The sequence below is a fragment of the Protopterus annectens genome, chromosome 2.part0 (assembly GCF_019279795.1).
Source record: "Protopterus annectens isolate FY-2018-M chromosome 2.part0, PAN1.0, whole genome shotgun sequence".
Lineage (NCBI taxonomy): Eukaryota > Metazoa > Chordata > Ceratodontiformes > Protopteridae > Protopterus > Protopterus annectens.
Window position 1 is genome coordinate 144460846 of NC_056728.1, and position 16206 is coordinate 144477051.

Below are 16206 nucleotides of genomic sequence, written 5' to 3' on the forward strand. Positions count from 1 at the left end.
TTACTATTCAGGATGGTACTTACTTATAGGCTTTATTGACATGTTTTACCTGTAGTTATTACAATCCTTTCCAGCAGTCTCACTTCTGTCATGTTTCAGTATTTCAACAGGGATATATTTCACACATGTGATTTGCTCATCTTCTGCAGCTGTACTTCAGCCTGCTGCAGGTTGTGTACTATTATATTACAGGTGGGGCATCTTTATTTCAGACTTTATTTCAGACATTTTCATTTTTCTGTTTGGATTACAGACTGCAACACACTTTTGTAATCAAGCAATACTCGCAAACACTCTTACACTGTTACTTGCACATTTTATTACTTAGTGACTACACTGCACTCTTTTGCTAACTGTCATACTTTTATATTTCTTTACAGTTACTGGGAGTGGATTACTGACATGCCTGGTGGTGCAACCGCACCAGCCTATCGCCATAGGCTCTGCGGTTCGCAGAACGGACACCTGCAGCTGTAATATAAATGAAGTAATATTGGAATACACATCTCCATAATATCAGCTAGTTTAATTTCTTACATACATAATTAAATGTAACTTACTCAGTAGTGGGGCGTTGGGCATTTGCCCGGCCTCCTGGATCCAAAGGTTCAATTGGTCCTGCTTCCGTCTCTTCAGGTCCGCATGGTGGTGACGGACCTGCTCACCAGTCCTTGGAATCCCTGTGGCACTGGTGAGATCATGAGCCAACTGGTCCCACGCCTCAGCCCTATATGCTCCCCACAGGACCTGGCCCTGCATGAGTTGGGCCTCATGATTGTGGACTAGGAGCCAGACCATGTATCTGGACTCCTCAATGCCCCACCTCTGTGCTCGAAAGCAACTACCATCACCTACTCCTGACATTCTGGCTGCAAGTTAGTTCTACAATCGTTTATGCTGTGTATTCCCACCTATGGGGCTTATATATGCCGTTTTTCCCGCACTTATCTGTGATTGGCCATTTTAGAATTGTATCAACTTCACAAAACCTGCTTTGTCATGCTTCACTTTCTATTCATTCCTATATATTTGCTATTACTGCATTTCTAAGTACAGCTGTCATGACTTAGTGGTTCAGTACCTTGACTATGGTGCATGGTATCCTGGGTTCGAACCTGGCCACTGCTTTTTATATTTTATGACCGTCTAGACAGGCTAGGGGATGTGTCTGTGTAAAGGCAGTTTTGTTACAACTTGCTCAACGTTGCCTGTCGGTTAGCTTGTTGGTGCAGTGCGTAGCTCCGCGCAAATGGGTTACGCCGGTTTACGCGTCATTTGGCTGTCAGCACGCATATTACACTCAGTTCAGTTAGGGGCACACAGTTTCAACGTGTTAAACCACTGCTCACCTACGGGCAGATGCACTCACCTTGTTAAACTGTAGCTCAGCTATAGGCACATCTGGCATTTTTTATTATTTTATCTCACATTTCTTCAAAATAAATGGCCCATTTTATTACATTTTACATAAAATATAATTTTATATGTGTACATGTTAGTCAGGGACTTGTTTCGTGCTTATTTTACTTAAAATAAATATTGATGTTGTGGGGGCTCGAACCATGACTGCCTGCTCTTCAACCAACGTCTCTACCGCTACGCTATTGCTTCTTGGCTTACTTTGCATATTTAGTTCTTATACGCTTTTCCACTGACTGCTAACTGTGGCTAAGCTACGGGCACGCCCTCGCAAATGAGCGCATTCACGGGCAAACATGTTTACGATTTAAAAAAATATATATAACATGTTCATTTATATATTTTATGTTCATAGTCTGTGGGGGCATGTGTTGTGTTGTTACTTTGGGCACGTTTACTCTTCTAGGGGCGTGTCCACTTGCAGGGCACGGCCTACGGACACACCCCCTACTGTCTTCCACGGACCGTGTTAGCCTTAGGTGTGATTCAGCATGCCCTCATGCATATGCATGACATGCTGACGTCACACCGTTTAACTGCAGCCTCCGTGTAAGCCTTGTATCTCTTACACGGAGGCTTCGTGAATCCTGCACAGTATGTTTAACAACCTTGTTGGTGTCTATATGCTGAGAATAGGTACATTTATAGGTACCTTTTCTTGAACTTAAACTTGTGGTAGATCTGGGTTGTTCCTTGTAATAAAGTATATTTTTAAGTTGGCTGCTCTTCTGTAACCAAAATAAGGAATGATGGAGATGCACTCTCTTAGTTGCGGTATTTCATTTAGAATTGCCAGTATTTGGCGATAATTTGTTTTACTGCTAAAGTATTGCAGCTGTAAGTTAAACATCCACTGAATTTTGTAATTTCTCTGTGCCGTACATTGTGTATATTCATTATTATGAAATAGAGATCTTGTTTCATTGTTGCAAGCTCTACCATAAGTTTTTCCAAGTTCAAGAACAGGTACCTATAAATGTACCTGTTGTCAGCATATAGACACCAACAACGTTATTAAACATACTGTATTTAACACATATTTCTTCATACAAGTTGATGGGAACTGTGACTCCAAGAATGTGGTATAGATGGAAAGATGCACACAATGTCCAGCATTTTATAAAGGCACGACCAACAGGAAGCATAAGGAAAGGGCTGGTAACCATATTTCTGATTTTAACAGACAAGTATATACTAATGCCTTATGCAAGTGTATTTTAAATACAGATAATTCACATAATTTCAAATTGTGAATTTTATACTCTGTATATAAACCAATATGTGGAGGAAGTTTAAAACACTGAATTAAAAGAAATGAAATGGATCTTGCGCTTCAGTACATACGCTGCATCTGGTCTTAATGAATCTTTCATTTTAAGACCAATGCTCCATGTTTCACAATTACAGGTGCACTAATTAGATGCTTTTACTTAAATACTGCAGTTCTAATACACTGCGGTGGTGCTGCTGCGGTAGCGTTGTCGCCTCACAGTTAGACGTTGCACGCTCGATTCCCATTTCTTCTGTGTGCCGACATGCGTGAATGGACGTTCTTTCATTGAAGGTTGTGAGTTAGGCCTGGAAAGCCAGCACGTAAAAATCTACTGCCAATCATTAGCGGACCGGAGTTCTGCTGTGGCGACCCCTAACCGGGAAAAGCCAAGAGACAGTACTGCAGTTTTAATACAGAGAATCACTAACCTGAAGCCTTAAGGCAAAAGTTTTTACTAGCAACACAACCTTTGGATACTGCTGAAGAGTTATTTTAACTTCTTGTATTAAAATCGCTCTTTTGCAAAATCCAAAAGTCAATATTTTATTATTAAGCAGCTTTTAACATTAGCAGTGGCTCTGTTTTTTCTACTTTCTGCATTAATTGTGCAGGAATGGTCAAAACAAACCACCCCTCAAGATAAAGATGCCAATATAAAAATAAAACACACCAGCCAAACAATAGAAGCATGATAAAAGATCACATGCCATGGCCTAGATGCTGCACATTACTGCCTACACAGGGCTAAATTAACATACAGAAATATCAGAGATCGATTCACACTGGATACAGGAGGATGCCTGAGACAATCGGGCATAACATTTCAACACAGACAAAGAGAGCAGTGCTAAATGACTTATGCAGGATTAAGTCAACTATTGTAAAAATAACTCCTGCGCTCTCGGAATGGCCAAGGAGCATAACAGGTTACAAACAAAATTAATAAATATCAGCTGCCTGTCGAGAGTAAAAACTAGATGCAATATAAATCATACTGACTAGAGTGTCCCAATTTTGCCTTCTTGATCATTAATTTAAACACAACTCATAGAACTGTCAAAAATATCTAGCTCTGCAGAGGAAAATGGGCATTACTGAAAAAGTAATGCTACCAGCAATCACTGCATCAAGAGAAACAAAACTGTAAAACATTTCTCAAAACAGCACAAAAAATCCACAGATGATGAACATCCAACTCTAAAAAAACAGCAGCAGGAATCTTTAGTTGCTCAACATACTTTTTGATTTCAAACTCACTGTGCTCACAAGAGAGGCAGCAGCACAGAAACAATAGCTATCAAAAGCAAAGAAAGCATATTTTAAAAGGACATCAAAAGCAACAGGGAGAGGAAGATGAATAAGCAAATATCTTTTCTGACACACAGAACACTGACATTTAAGGCCAATGTAGAAAACATACTGAAGAACCAAAAATAAAATAAATCACCTATTGGAATATAAAAAAATAACTGGATGACCTGAAAACACTTAACAGGAATTCCTAACCAGCTGGAAAGATCTGCTGATGGGTCCTCAAGCATAATGCATTGTGGGGAAGAGGGCGGTGCTACAGGAGGCCATGAAAATTTTATAAACAGGACACACCAAGTACCTTGTTGTCTTGGTCTTGCAAGTGAAGGATGTGAAACTCCCGACATCAGATTGTAGATATAGTAATTTCATCTAAAACAATGTAAAGCTCCAGCCCTGCCAAACAAGCAGCAATTCCCATAGTGTATGACGTGCTACAAGAAAGTGATCATAAACAAAACAATTACTATAAGCCTCTGGTAGAAGATGCATGCATGTAATACACTGTGTTGACGTACAACTCAAGGCCTGGACAGTCACGGTTGGGAAAACTGAATGGGCAATACAATAACACTTACCATGAAGCTTGGCAACCCAAGAATTAGTTACACTAGTTTTTTTTTGGGGGGGGGGGAGGAACCTAAATACATTATACACATATGCATATTGTGTGTTTTACATAAATGCATGTATGTATATTGCTGTTCAATATACAGTCTAGTCACATTAAGAACATTTATGCTAACAGAGAACCAGAAAACCCCGGAAACTGGCTTAAACACGAGTCATGCAGGCATGGACCATCAGTTGTTAAGTCTTGCACTAGAGCCTTTACTGGTGTATTAAGGTAGGCAAATAGAAAACAAGCTAACTTCCAATTAACAGATGAAATGTTGTTACAGTAGACCGCTATGAGTAATGTTAATGAAGACCTACTGTATGAATTTTTTGCTTGTTAAACACTACTGATTCAAGGCTAGCTCATTGCATTGGCTTTCTCACGGCCTCTCACTGGGGCACACAGTTCTAGAACCCTTGGGAAGATGCGAGACTTCGTAAGGAAGCCCCACACAACTACATTAAAAAGGGATAAAAATCATTTGAGCAATCCAAACAAAAATCCACGAATGCAGCAGCACGGCTCCAGCTAGATAAAACTTTAATATTGACAAAGAACACCGCGAAAAAAATAAAAGTAGGTCAGTAAACACTTTCACACGGACCCACCATGCTTCCTCAGACTGTCATAATATCACCCACATTGATCATCTATTTAAAGTAAAAGCCTTCTGCAGGTTCTATTAATTATTAAATCAATTGTCATAGCAACAACCTCCATCAATTAATGTCCACATCCTTCACTTACAGCCCAAGTAAAACGCAGAGTACTTAAAACAGTTTGAAACATTTTCTTAAAAATAGGAAGCTGATAATTACTTGTTGATTTACATATTAAAAGGAAATATATTTTTATATAGTTTTTAATACAGATTGCATATTAAAAATAGGACAAGTTATATACATATAAAGTGTTTTATAGTGTGATTGTATAACTATTGGAAATGCAAAGTACTCCGCTTTTTACTTACGATGTAAGTGAAGGATGTGGACATTAACTGATGTTGCTATGACAATTGATTTAATAATTAATAGAACCTCCAGAAGGCTTTTACTTTAAATATATGATCAATGTGGGTGATGTTATGACAGTATTTGTATATATGCTGTATTTGTGGATTTTTGTTTGGATTTTTATGGACTGACACAAAGAGGCTTTATGCCCGACAGTGACATCTTTTTTTCGTTTATGAGCAATATCCAAAGAAGCAGCAAAGCAAACAGTAAACTGTGAGCAAGCCTTCTACTCCTTAGACCATACAAGAGAAATGATAAAGACCAAAGCTTTTTTTTTTTTTTTTTTGGGGTGGGGGAGAGGGGGTTGCAGTCCTGAAAAATGGATGTTCAGTTTTAAACTCATCTTATACATACTCGGCTGTGGAGTGCAACTTAGTGGTTGTAATACTAGCATATGGATTCATCTGCAAGGTCTCATACGCCATTAAAAAAAAAAAAAGAAATTAAAGCAAACTGTAACAGATTTAAAATAAAGATGCAAGATGCACCATTTGTTAATGAAAAACAAACTTCAAATGCAGTGTACTCCACTCAGTTACAACTTAAGAAAACAATACAGGATGAGCTTTGTCCAGTAAATAGCTAACACAGCAAGTGACCTTTCCAGCCAATTTGCCACACCACAGGAGCTCATTAAATATAGCCTAGTTTTATAATCCTGTGTCAATCACATCTCAAATATCTTTAATTCAAAGGCTCAAAAGGTCATGGGAACAGCAGAAAAGTATGGCATTATGCAATGTCTGCATGCCAGCCACAGTTGTACAACTTATGTTCACAAATGTGACACCAAATCACATCATAAAAGAAAAAAAGAAAAAAAAAATATGCCTTAATATCAAGTGGTTGAGACAGGATCAAGATCTCTAGAAAACAAGTTTGCCTTTCCAGCACCTACTCAATCTATTCTACATCCCCTTTATTGGGCTTCTGGCTACTGATGATGCACACGATCAGAGTGTGGGCTTGAACTCTGCTCCTTAACCACTAGATGAATCTGTTAGGGGAAATATAAAAGTAAACTAGAGGAACTCCTGAAAAATTGCAGCAACTCTCTCTCTCAGGGCTAACACCTGCACTCTATACAGGCAAGTACTCCAGAAATTCCAAAATACAGGACTCATAACAGCTAATCTGGGCAGCAAGTGTCAACTACTACAATGTCAAGTGCCTTTCCACCCTCCACCAACACCCCTCATTATCCCTCATTATGTTGTCCTCCATTTATGGTCCAATTTCTTTTTCTCTAGGATTCTTTTCCCATTTTCATCGTGAACTTATGCCATGAAGTCTAATTCTGTATTGTTATGCAATCTTATTTCCAAGATGTTTCATTTTACTACACAGTCTCTGACTAGTGTTATGGATAGAGAGGCTTGTCAGAGAAGCCTGCTTATCTAACAACAAATAAATACAGCTTATATTCACTCTAAATTATTGGCATTTCTGAAAGTGCATCAGAATGACAACTCTGTTCCCAGTTCAGGCATCCTGTGCTGACAGTTTTAAATGTGGACCCAACAGAAGCCAAAAAAGGCAAGCTTGTGCAGAAGAAATGAAAATATAAAAGCAAAATAACTGAAGCCATGGAAAACTACAATACACAAACTTAAAAGCAAACTGAAACATTCATCTGCCACAAGCATAACCAAAATTTTGTAGTTTTAAAATCTTCTATGAAAACTGCATCCTCCCTACAATTAGGCGCACCTTGAAAAGTGTGTGAAATGGTGAGCTGTGAAGTACAGTGATTAGAAAAGTACTGACAACAGTGTAGATATGCTGCAAAAAGCTCACTGCACAAGACACTGAATTCATGTTTGTTTCTACTCAAGAAAAAAAAACTTGTTATGGAAACAAGCAAGCAGTGAAAAGACAGTACCACTCGACTAACTTAGATTACACAAGATGAAAAAAATGCAAACCTAGACACAGATGACTAACCCTTTTTTTTCCTCTTCAAACAAAAGCAGATAGCGTTGCCATATCAAACCAAAAGGTTATCTGGTTTAATTTGCGGCTAGGGTGCCTTCTTTGTAGAGTCTACATGGTTTTCTCCAGGTGCTCCAGTTCCATCCCACATTACAAAGACATGCAGCAGGTGGACTGGACACAAGAAGCTGGCCACAGTTTTGACTGCGCATGTCTATGTATGGAATGGAAGAACCACCCCCAGATGGCTAGCCTTGCAATGATGGTTCATCCATACGTTTGAGTGTGCATGCGTGGAATGGAATAACGTCTGCTACAAGACTAGTCATCTGGTGGTGTGAACATTGGTTCTAGATTGTCATAGTTGAATGACACCCCAACCCTATGTGCAAAACTGACTTTACCCAACCTATGAAGTTAGGGACATAAGTAGAGGGTTTTCAGCAAAGAACACAGAGAATAATGGACTCTGTTAATTTCGGATACACATTGCCATGGTTACATTAGCATACAGCTGTATTTACTTGAAGCATATTCTTGTTCATCTGTTATGTGAATCAATTAAAAGAGGACTGCTACTATATATATATATATATATATATATATATATATATATATATATATATATATACATATATATATATATATATATATATATATATACATATATACATACATACATATATACACACACACATATACACACACATACATATACACACACATACGCACACTTTTTCAAAAACAAACTTTTAGTAACGCAATTAATCCCTTTTATCTATCTAGGGTTTCAGGTATTCTCCAAGTGACAGCCTTTGGCCAGAAGGTCATTACCAAACATCAGAATAAGTTGGTTCTGAAGGGACTTCTCCCAGCCCAAACAGGAGACTTGTCCAAGCCTCCTCTTCTTTGTATGCCAAGAAGCCTTCAGACAAAGGTGAGAAAAATAATGAGAAATCCAAGGAAAAAGTCAAAGGAGCCAAGATGTAGTCCCCTTACCGCTCTCCTCCTCTTCAGTTGCTTCTGCAGCTCAGGCTTCCAAGACCAGACCCGATGTCTCTAGGGGATACAATTACTGCATGCCATACTCCACCTCTCTAAGAGGCAAGACCCCCCCCCCCAAGCTAGTCTCTCCTAAATTGTGCTCCCTTCCTGCAAGGGAGGCCAATGCATCACTCCTCCAAACCTCCTTGTCCATCAGTCCGATGTACCAGAAGCAGATGTGGACAGGATGAAGTTTTGCAGAGTCCAAATCCAGCTTGATTGTTCTCCAAGCTCCAACCCCTGTCAGACTCTCGAGCTTCAGTCCTTCCCCTCTTTGTGTGGGCAACTCCTACCCCAATCCACCCTCCCGATTTGGGACCAATGGATCAGAGTTTCTCCCACAGGTTGCCCTTGTCAGATCTGAAGACATGGTAGTCTTTCACTCTGGCTTCATCTCTGATCTGACCAGCTAAGACAGTCTCCTATATGGAAAGGATCTTAAAGCCAAAGCATCAGCATCAATCATAGGGGCAGGGGATAGACTCAATGTTGTCGGAATTATCGCTTCCTCTCAGAGCTTAACTTCTAGATAGCTTGGCTCTGGCATTGGCTTTGCAGCCTAACCGAACTGGACAAAGGGCCCAATCTAGACTGAAAGCTTTGACTCATCTAAAGTGGTTTTGATTTCTCCCTTGGCTTCAGCCTTCGAGGCAATCAAGGTAGCATGCTCCCTTCCTGGTGAGCAGACTTCTCTTATGTACTTAGCTCTGTCCATCCCCAACTGGAAGCCCATTGGTCATGGTCCTGCTCTTTCTATCCGGTCAGGACAGCCAGTTCTGTCAAGGCAGTCCATATCCAGGCCTCGAATTCTTCTTTCAAGTCACCACCACAGAGGCTCCTTGGAGGCATACTTGCAAAAGGAGGCACTAGGACTCTCACATGAATTGCTAACTGAATACACAGATTTCTATGAAGGGGGGGGGTCCTCAAAAATCATAACTTGAGGACTTCTCATTCAAAGAGATTCTCAATTTTTTTGGGGACAGTAAGGTGGATGGTCCTCCAACGCCCCCTCCCAGGAGGAATTACTGTTTCTCAAGACCTTTGGGTCTAGCCCAACTACTTCTCGATTGGTCTCTCCTGCAGATGAGATGGTCAACTTTATACCAAAGCAGGCATGGAGAACTAGATGCGACTGAACCCATCCTGCACATGCTGGACAAAATTTTTAGTCTCACCTGAAGATAGCCCACAATGGAGCAAGGGTCCAGCGGTCGATTCTATAGTAGTGTCAGCAGCACAAAAAAAGGAGTTCTCTGTCCATCCCCTAACAGGGAGTCTGACGCTGGAATGGTTTTGGAAGCTGGTTTTCCTAGCAAAAGTGAGAAAGTAAGAGATGTGACAAAGTAGCTTTCCAAATCTCTCTTGGTATCTGTATCTGCAGAGGGCAAGAAAATGGTGGACTTGCAGCTGGCCATCCTTAAGTTCCTTTCTAACACCTCAATACATCTGATCTCCAATGTGACACAGGGAGCTTTGAGAGATGCAGGTACAGGTATTGCCATAAGGAGACATGCTCCAATTTGTTTGACTTTGTGGAGCACTTCCAAGAAATTCTCTGTGAATGCTCCTTTTGATGGTTCAACTACTCTCTCACCAAAAGTAAAGGACACGCTCTCTAGGAGCAAACAAGACAGGAAAACCCTTTTTGCCATAGGAATATGGTTTTCTATGCCCTCCTTCTGTAGGAACCAAAATGGAGTTGTGGATCTGGAAGTCCCAAGGGTTCTAAGACATTCTTGGAGACTGAATTCCCCCCTCAGCTATGGGGAGGGGGGGTTGGGGATCTAACTATGGACATCAACCCTGTGGCTGAGGAGGTCCGCAAAATCAAGGGTTCTGGGGTCCATGCTCCAAGAGGACTTAATCAGCACTTCTGAATGGTTGCCCAACTGCCACACTCTACAGGCAGACTGGTGGAGGGGCATTTATAACCAGAGACTATACTATTCCCTCTATCTTTCCTCCTCCAGCCCAATCAAAACAGCTTCCCAACACTCCACCCTCCCAAAGAAAAGCAGCAGTTATAGAAATAAAGCTGCTGTCAAGCGAGTCACCCAGAAGGTCTCAACAGACCAACAAGGATCCTGATTCTTTTTGGTGTCCAAAAAAGAAAGGGGACCTCGGACCAATATTAAATCTCAGTCATATCAACTAAATCAAACAAAGTTCAGGATAGCAGGGTACAGTCCATCCTCTTCTTGTTGAGGAAGGAAGACTGGATATGCTCACTAGATCTTCAGGATCTGTATTATCATACCATGTTATGATGGACAAGCGATACAGAAGGTCTCTCTGCTTCCATCTGGGAGACAGGTCATTTTCAATTCAGGGCTTTGCCCTTTGATCTCAAAACCAGCTTCCCCCTGGGTGTTCAAGTGTATGGTGGTGGTCATAACTCATCTTAGACTGCAATGGTTCTGACTGCTCCGGTACCTAGATGACAGGATCATTTATGCTCCAACAAGGAAACTTCTCATCCATGCCAAAGACTCCCTGCTCTGTCTTTGCTCTTAACTGGGTGTCCTAAGTTCACTGTGATAAGTCCAAGTTTCCCTCGAACCAGACGAGAGTTTATAGGTGCACACCTGGATATGACATGTCAGATCGACAGCCATAAACAACATGCTCTGGAAGTCTCTCAAATCGGGCATCACAGGTCCTTTCCTGCCAGAAGCCACCTGCAAAACTGATTCTTTAGCTATTAAGATCTATGGTTGCCTCATTACCTTGGTCCCCCTAGCCAGGTACCACAATGAAGATTCAATAATGGACAGTTTCAGTACAATAGTCTATCAGACATTAACCCATGAATTTCCAAAACCAGACAGACATTTGCTAGACACACACAATGGTGGCTCGAGTCCCCAAAAGTATCCCATGTCCCTCCTTCTCACAAGATCATGGTGGCCAGAGATACTTCCCCACTTGGGGTGGGGGCACTACATGGGAAAGACTGCCCAAGGCACATGGACCCCTTCCAAGGCCAGTCTTCACATTACTGTTCTGGGAGAGGAGGGTAGTCCTCCTAGTGCTGCAGACCCTTCAAGACACCCTACCTCTAGGAGTGATATCCATTCAGATGAACATGTTGGCAGTCTGGTACATCAACAAACTGGGGTGGGGGGCACATTCCCATCAGTTATATCAAGAAGCAACGAGTGTGGCAATGGACGATATCCTCTGATCACTTTGACAGGAATGCGCATACTGGGAAATCCAGTGTTCCGGTGGACAGGTTGAGTGGGTCTATCATCACAAGTGGTCCCTAAATCAGACAGTGGTAGGGCAGATTTTCTGTTGCTGGGGCCAACTATGCTGCCGTCTCTTTACTTCTGCTCACAACACAAAATGTAGCAGGTGCTTCCCTCTGTTAACCCAGAAAAAGTAGTCAATGAAGGATGGTCTGACCCCACATTTGGCCACCAGACTGTTGTATAATTTTCCTTCTACTCCTCTCATCCCAAAAGTTTTGCAGACAGCATTGGAGAGGAAGACCACAGTCATTCTAATCTCCCCGTTCTGGCTTCAAAAAGTGCCATTTCCCTTTCTCTGGCCTCATTTGGCACCCCCCCCCCTTTAGATACTGGACCCCAATCCAGAGCTTCTCTTGTCATGTCTGACCCAGCTCTGTTAGAAATGCTACTTCTAAAGAAATCCCAATTCCTCCACACCCCATGCTCTAAAGACCTCAGCTTCATTACCACAATCAACAGAACATGCTAGAGGGAAAGGTTCATAACCCAGAGACTGCCCATGCTATGGAATAGACTGCCCATACATGTCAAACAGAGCACCTCACTGGCCCTCAAGAGAAATCTTGATGAGTGGATGGGAAATAGAAAATTCACCCCTGGGATCACTCCAGTAGCTCTACTAGACAGAGGCACTGGGAACTAAGATCAGGTAGCACAATGCCAGGGTAATCCTATGGGCTAGGCTTGTAAAGGCTCCAGGGCCATTAGCCTAGTACACACCTACAAACCTATGAGCCTGTCCAGAATGCCACATCTGGACATTCAGGCCCTCAGGTTTGCCACTCCGTTTCACCACTTCTAATGACAGTCAGTCCAGGCTTTCTTCCCCAGTAATCTACATTCTTACTTCCTCCCAAAGAGCATTTACAAGGAAGATTTACAAAACAAATGGAAAATGTTTATTTGGCCTCTCAATGGGAGCTGGATACTTTTCCTGGCTCCTCTTTTGGCAGTTTCAGAATTTGTCTTCTCTTTTTCAAAATTTTTATCACATTTATCTGCTATAAATGTCCAGCAAGTTGCCATTTCAAATTTTCATACCTGGGGAAAAAAAAAAATCAATCATCCATAATCTCTCAGATTATCCAAGGCCTTAAGATGCCCTTTCTTCTAAGCTCCCCCCCTTAAGGATCCCACTCCTCCATGGAACATTACCATTATGCCACAAGCTATAACTAACCCTCCTTTTGAACCTGCAGCCAAGGAGGACATCATACTTCTGGCTTAGAAAACATACAGGCTGTCTTGCAAACCACCATACCTTATTTTTCATAAAGACAGGGTAGCGCTGTAGACAAACCCTTTGGTCAAACCTAAAGTAGCTACTAAGACTTCACTAAACTAATCCATCAATCTGCTGGTTTTCTTCCCGAATTTTGCCAAACGAGAATCCATGCTGCACCTACTGGACATGCATCAGCAGCTCCGTTTCCATCTCCACCATGGCAGGGATATTAGAAGGTTTGATCAACTGTTTGTCTTTTTCAAAAGCCAATCTTGGATAAGGAGTCTTTAAAAAGTGACTATATCGTTATCAGAGTGCATCTAGTATATATACAAGGAGAAGGGCCTCACCTTGCCCAAACCCATTAAAGCCCATTCAGTTACATCTTTGTCTACATTTACTGCCTAGTTCTCAGTGGCTGCATCTTAAATATCAGAGAACCTTTAGTCCAATGTTCATTTCCCATTATAAATTGGGTTCCCTCTCCAGAAAAAGGGCCACTTTCCGTTCAGCCGTCCTCTGGAATATTCTTCATAAGACCCCCACCCCCAAGAACATTAGTGGGGATTCTGTCCCATCTGGTGAGGAAATGACAAGAGAGACAACATCAGATATGAAAGTTATGTACGTACCATAAAGTTAGATCAGTGTTGTCTGCTTCCATCCTTCCTCAACTTTCTAACCGCCTTCCCATTACTTTGGAATTTGGCCTTTATTGGTTTCTGGCATAACAGCATGTCCTGTCTCTTGGGTACATTCATATGCTTTTTGAGCTCCAGAGCAGAAAATAAGCACAGTTTTGCATTTAAAGAGTCTGGTTGTTATGGATAGGATCTTGTCCATTGTGGGTTTATGGACAATCTGAAGTAATGTTGGGGATAGGCAGAGCATTATGGGTAAGTGCAGGAGCTTGAGTTTCAGATGCAAAGTCTCATCTGTTAAGGAAGGAAGGAAGGAAGGAAGTAGACAACACAGATTATGGTAAGTACCCTTTTTTCTCCTGTATAACATACTAAAATTGTTTACTATTTAAATGTATAATTTATCTATAAAATATATATTACCTGTGTATAACTTACAACATGTAGAGCTCCCCGGCAAAGGGGATTTGCCCATTTGGACTTTTCTGGTGAACAAATGCCAATAAACAATCTTTGGAGGAGTATGGCCGAATTATGAAACTCTTGTCTTTTTCATGGTTGCACTGAAGCTTCCCAGGAGGAGTGAGGTCTAGCATCTCACTCCCTCATTGAAATAGGCCAAAACAAGGTACAAACTTGAAGTATCAATGGGTAACTTGGTGCAAGGTTACTAATGGATGTCTGGATCAACAGCTTGGCACTGACCTGTAAACATGGACTCCTTAGTCACAGGGGCATCTACAATTCTCTCAGTACACCTGCTGCATAATGCCCTTTGTCTGCAGCATGGCTAGTAAGGTTACCAACTCAGCTAATGGCCAAATCAGAGAAGTCCTTACTTCCATTTACAGCAGTAACAAAATGTTTACTTATGACTTCTTACAACTGTCATCTGCCACATAAATCTGATCTTCTTGGTTAATACAGGCTAAAAACATTGGAAAAACATTACTTGCCAGCCATCAGTAAAGTGAGGGTCCCTTTGGAAGAACACATTGTGTCAATAGCTCCTTGTAAAGGTAGTCATTGAAAAGGCACTTTGTAAAGTTTGTCCACAAATCTATGAAAGATAACATGAAGAGGAGAAATGTAGTCAAACAGTGCTTTCCAGTGCTCAGCAATAATTTGAAAATGTCAAAGCCCATTACGAGTTCAACAGCTAACTACCAAAGTCAACAGCAATATAAAATTTCTTTTAGGGTATAAAAAGTAAATGCTGCACAACCGAGGATGCAAAGAATATCACAGTGAGGAAAAATCATTGCAATCAATCAGGATCACTAATATGCCTACATCCTCCTTCAAACGTGGAAAACACTGTTCGTAAGTCAGGCTTCTAAACTTCAGGCAACCAACACGATGAAAACAAATTTATAGTCAACTAAAAGTCATACTCAAAAGGTTCAAAGAAATATACACACACCTCACTTCTCAACTCAGATGCAAGAACCACCCATATTTGCTTTCTATTCCCATGCCATCATACAATGTTTATCAATGCTAAGATTCATTATATAATTACGCTCTTTTTCTGGTCTTAGTAGAGGTAAGGTTACTATTCTGTGCCCCTTGATGCTTGTTACTTCTGCTGGCATTCTGAATGTCCCATATCTAGAGGGACTGGCACAGAAACATAATTCATCCACAAAGAATGTGAGGTCACATCTTGAGATGCTCTGGAGCATGGGCTCTACTACTTTCTGTGCAGCAACAAAACTATGATGTCACTTCACTCAGATCATCCGATGTAGAAAGAACATTTAAAATGCCAGAAGTGGAACAGTATCTCCATAATTACTTAAGTATGAAAATACTGTGTTAGTCGCTTAAGTGAATAGCCAGAGAAATACATAAAAGGTTATTATTTAGTATTTGTACCATCAATGCTAACATGGGAGGGGGGTGTCTAAAGACACTGTAAAACAAGAATGTTTTAAATGTTAAACAAATGTTATAAGTCTGAAATGAATGCATCACCTGTCAGGCAAAAGATACAGTTCCCTTCCAACTAAAATTAAAGTCTATGTTTATTTATTTTTTATTTTTATTTAACATTTGTTGACCGGGAATGTCCGACTAGGTTCCACAGAGCCTGTTTTCAGTGGAGGCCCGGGGAGAAATGCTCCAGATGCATGTCTTTGGAATGTGGGAGGAAACCGGAGTACCCGGAGAAAACCCACGCAAACACAGGGAGAACATGCAAACTCCACACAGAAGGCACCCCAGCCGAGAATCGAACCGGAGAACCTCTTGCTGTGAAGCGACAACGTTAACCGCTGCACCACTGTGCCGCCCAAGTTTATGTTTATGATGGGCAGGGAAATTCTATTAGATGCGTGAGAAGAAAACAACTTAACACAATTCTAAGTTCCACAAAAGGATCATAATTTAAGTATGAATGGGAAAATGAAAATGTAAATGTGTTTTTTCTGAAGTATATCACTCCCTGCTAAGAGTTTTAAAGTCACT